This window comes from Quercus suber, unplaced genomic scaffold, assembly GCF_002906115.3.
Source record: "Quercus suber isolate HL8 unplaced genomic scaffold, Cork oak 2.0 scaffold_590, whole genome shotgun sequence".
Taxonomy (NCBI): Eukaryota; Viridiplantae; Streptophyta; class Magnoliopsida; order Fagales; family Fagaceae; genus Quercus; species Quercus suber.
In genome coordinates, this window is record NW_027070035.1 from 183,827 (window position 1) to 189,017 (window position 5,191).

The following is a 5,191-nucleotide window of genomic DNA, read 5'->3' on the forward strand; positions in this document are numbered from 1 at the left end:
TATATCTCTTCCCATGTTATTTTTATGTTTTTGCTAAAAAGCTCACCAAATGTAAATCTCAAAGTGAAAAAGAGATATTGAGCTATAAAAACCTATCGCACATACTAGTATTTGAATAGGAAAAAGGGAAAACGATTTTTGTATTGAAATGTATGGTGTTTAAAAAAGCCAAAGGCTAATTCTCAATGTTGAAATATCAAAAATTTCAAGCACTGATCTCAAAAAGAGATGTATTATCCAAAAAGAATCAAATGTTATGATTTATGCAGAAGTCAAATGAAAAGCTTCTAAGTTTTGTAATCAATTTGTGGGAGGTCATATATGTTCATTTCTATAATTGAGATAGACCACTAGACTTAGTACTAGTTGTGTATGACTTGACTGAATTGATCATTGAAGCTTCACTCTGGTCTAAGGACTATTTCACACTTGATACTCACCCACAACACACAAGACTTTGATTCAATTAATGCTTATCTCATTTATGTGATTGTACATGTTCAAATGTGATGTGTATGCTCATGTACTTTCTGATCAAACCCAAAAAGATTTTGAGTTTTTTATTTGTTTTTGAAAGTGATTTTATACTTTCGTACTTTTAGTTTTTGTTCAAAATGCATTTTTGTGTTTTTCTTCAAAAACTGGTTCAGAGGGTGTTTCGCGAGAAGCTCGCGACTTAGAGCTTCCCGCGAAATGAGCTTGAGGGAAATAAATTTTTCATCATTTCACACAGAGACTCTCACTACTATCTCGCGAGTATTTCGCGACTAACAACTTCTCACGAAATATTTTTAGGCCAAAACTATATTTTCCAAATTCAAACATAAGCTATCGCGACTGTTTCGCGACTTAAGGCTTCTCGCGAAAGGCTTTAAGCTTCAGTGGCCCTTCTCGCGACTGTATCGCGACTGTCTCATTACTGCCTAACCCACGAAAAACACGTGTTTTCAGTTTTTATGTAGCAGTTGTGACAGTTTTTCAAACACTTAAACTTTCCCTCACTAAGCGTCTCTCAAACCCCTCTCAACTGAAACTCAATTTTTCTTCAAAACCCCATCAATTTCAAGTTTCTATTTGCAAAATCTCTTCAAGGTATGAGTTTCCGATACTCTCTCTTATCATTTTACTAAGATTATGCAGATTTTAGCTTAGGGTTCTGTAAATTGAGGATTTTTCGAAAAAGGGTTAGGTTTCTCAATTTTTGTGAAATTGTTTTCAAATTTTTTGATTGGGATGTGATCCATTTGCTATGTTTGTTCTTGTGTTGGCCCCATATGGCAGTTTAAGCATGTATTAAGGCATTTTTCACTATGTTCATGCATTTTTCATAACTGTTTTGCATTGTTACATGTTAGGTGTTTGACAAAATGTCCGAGTGACATTTCTGTGTTGAATTGGACTCAGCTGAGTTCCAATTTTTGGTTTAGGTCTTGATTGATCTTGTTGGCCCCATGTGGCAGTTTGAGCATGTATTAAGGCATTTTTCACTATGTTCATGCATTTTTCATAACTGTTTTGCATTGTTACATGTTAGGTGTTTGACAGAATGTCTGAGTGACATTTCTGTGTTGAATTGGACTCAATTGAGTTCCAATTTTTGGTTTAGGTCTTGATTGATCTTGTTTACCATGTTTTGGTTAGTTTTTGTGTGTTTTACACACTTTTCCCATTCTGTGCCTCAATGGCATGCCATGCACACCCTAGGCACCCTCTAGGCATACCTCATGCATCTTGTGCTGCATCCTCATTCATCAGCACATGCACACACATGCACACACATGCATAGCTACCTAAATTCATGCATTGTGTTTCTGTTTACTTGCTTTGTATGCTTTAGCATGCTTTTTGAGTTTAGTTATACTCTGTTTTCAAGTTGTTTTATCTTGATTTGGACTAACTTGAATCTAATCAAGTTTTGTGTTCTGTTTTGTGTTTCCACACTTGGTTCTTTTTTGTTTTTGTGTTCCTTTGCACAGATGGCTCCTACTAAGCATGTAGCCACCAAGAAATCATCTTCCAAACGTGCACGCGCTAACTCTAATCATTTCAAGTCTGTTGAAGCTGATATAAAATATAATGACTGTTATAAGGATAAAACAATCATCATGGAAAGGGTCATGCAACTGGAATCACTTGAGGGCACTTTCATACCTAAGGTGTTCAAAGAAAGAACTTGGACCAAGTTGTTGAACCTGGTTGGGGTTTTTTATTCAGAGATAATCAAGGAGTTTTTCTCCAATGCTGCTGTCGAAGGGGCTTGTATCGAGTGCTAGGTAAGGCACAAAGAATTTGTGATTACAAGGGAGATCATCCAAGATCTTTTGGAGGTTCGTCCTCCCTCATAGCCAATTACAGTTCCATATGAGAACAGATTGGGTTCTACTGATGAGATGATAAGGATACTTGGTGGCACACCGAAGAAATCATCCATGAACACAATACCATTCTCACCGGAGATGAGGGCTTTGGCATATGTGATGATTCATAACTTATATCTGGTCACCAACCTTACCACTTTCTCTGCTCCAAGGACAAGATTTCTATATGATCTCTTTACCCACAAAGAGATAGATATTTGTGGACATATCGCCCATGTGTTGAAAAAGAGCATTGAGAAACGGAATTCAAGGACTGTAATGCCCTTCCCCTCACTGATTATGGGCCTAATTGCAAAGGAAAGGCTCAAACTCTCGAGTGCTTTGACAGTAGTTCAGAGGGATTACTCCATTGGTGCACACACAGTCAATAGGAGCACAGCTCACATCAAGGGCTCCAAAACAGGTGTGCATACGATACCATAGATCGTGTTGAGGATGAGGGTGGTGATACAGAGGAGGAGATTAATACATTTACTTTTGCTTCAAAGACTTCAGCACAACCACCTTGTTCTGCACCAGCACGAGGATCAGACAGATTAGATCGCCTACTAGATAAAATGGATCAGATGCCTTTAGTACTTGACTTTCATGTGCAGCACACTGCGATATAGTTTGCATACCTCTAGGGACAGATCACTGCATTGTCTTCAAAGATCGATGACTCGTCCATGGCGCGGGGATCAGATTCAGAGTCTGATCAGTTCTAGCCTCTTTGGCCATTCCGGTCAAAAAGGGGGAGAAAATTTTGAGGGGGAGCTTGCACATTTGAGGGGGAGCAGAGCATAGACATAGCTTAGGCATAGATCTTTGGTTCATACAAGCGGTTTAGTTTTATTTCTGTTTTGGTTTAAACTATTTTTAGTCTTTATAACTTGTTATTTATAGTTTTTACTTCTTTTGTTTAAAGCTTTAATACTCTGTTTTAATTTCAATTTATTTTCAGTATTTGTGTTCTTCTCTATGCTTTGTAGCATTTTTTGTGTACTTTTAAGATATTGCTGATATGTCTTAAGTACCTTACTCTTGTACCCTAGTAGGATCTTGTATCCTAGATGCAAATACTTCGTGTATTTTGCATTGGTTGAGTGTTGGACATGCAATTGATCCTTGTGATTGTTCTTAATTGCATTGCGTGTTCGGATGAGTATTTACTTACTAAATGTTCATTGTAGTCATTCTTTAATGACTGTTGCTATATGATCAAGATATGCTTACATGTTTTATACTGTTTACAAACTTGATCTCATTTTACTTGCTCATGTACGAACCTTGTGTTCAACTTGTCATAAGCATAATGAAATTTTTGTTTGTGTACAAGCGTTTCAGGTTACAGGTATATACGCGCAAGTGCTTCACAGCTTCTAGATTAGGTGTGAGTGAGTTTTGCCATTGTTCTCAAACTCACGTTTAAGTCTAGAGTCTGTTTTAAGGGTTTTGTCATGGAATAGCCAAAGGGGGAGATTGTAAAGTTGTTATTTACAACTATGTGTTTTTGTTTGCTTATATTCCGTGCCAAATTTGACTGTAATTTTATTCAATCTTTTGTACCCTATATTTATTATGGGATTTGATTGTAAGGGTTGTGTGATAGAGAAAGAGTGTGTGAAGACTCAAGCAATTGAAAACTGAAGAGTTTTTGTGGATAGCTCGCAACTAAGCATCCCGCGAAGTGACTCATGTGCCTTGCACAGTTGGAATGCGAAGAGTCAGGCTAGGATGTACACAGCTGTGTCTCGCAAGTATCTCGTGGGTAAGGCCTTCCCACGAGACACCCGTGAGACATTCTGTTCAGCCAGACTATCCATTCTGATACACACTTTCTGTGCCTACACTATTTATACCCACATTACCCACAAATGTTGAGGAGTGCTTCTGAGAGAAAACCCTAGGCAAACACCTTGAAAGTTAGAGATTGTTATACCCATAATCCTCTACACATTTGCTTTGGGAATTTCCTCAACTCCTACCTCTCCATTTCCATACTATTGAGAGGTTGATAGCCCAAACACTTATCACTACCTTTCAGAGTGTCAAGTGAAGTTTTGGTGCTGCTGAGAAGCATTGGAAGAAGCCAAGGATGGCAGATGCAACATGGAGCTTGTTGCGGGATTCAAAGTAGACAAGACACGGTTCGAGAAGCCTTGTTAGAGTAGGAGCTTGGAGGGCTTAAGTACATCGAGTAGATTAGGCTTGGAGGGTCTCTTACTAACCCATGTATCCCAACTAATTGTCTAATAGATCGATTTCTGCTTGGAGGGCGTCAGAGAGGTTTTTCACCGAATTCTTCAGTTTCCTCTTCGATAACACATCAGCGTGTTATCTTGTGCTTGCATCTTTCTTCCCTACTCTTTTACATTCCATTTTACTGTTGTGTTGCTTAGATTATGGTTTCTGCACTTAGTATTAAGTTAGTGTAAAATCAATCAAGTCGTAACTTTAATTTGGGGGTCATAACAGCTCTTGTGTTTTCAACACATTTTCAAGCATTCACATTGTATATCTTGGATCTAGAGATTAGCTACATCTTTCTGCAATTACTTTGATTTTGATTCGGTTTTGTTATTTTGCTAAATAAATTTTTTTTTCATTAATTATTTCTTTTATGTCTATGTTGGTCAAAAGGTATGTTTTGGTCAATAAATAGGCTACCAGATAACTCTCTCTTCTTTCTTTTTCTTTTTTTCTTTTTTTTTTTTTTGGGAACTTGTTAGAAATTTGTCCTAAAGTTCTTCCTCCTCAAAATCTGAGACTTCGGGAGATACCATTTGAACTAAGGAGTTCAGTGGTAGCTCCCAAATAAACTTCAACCACTG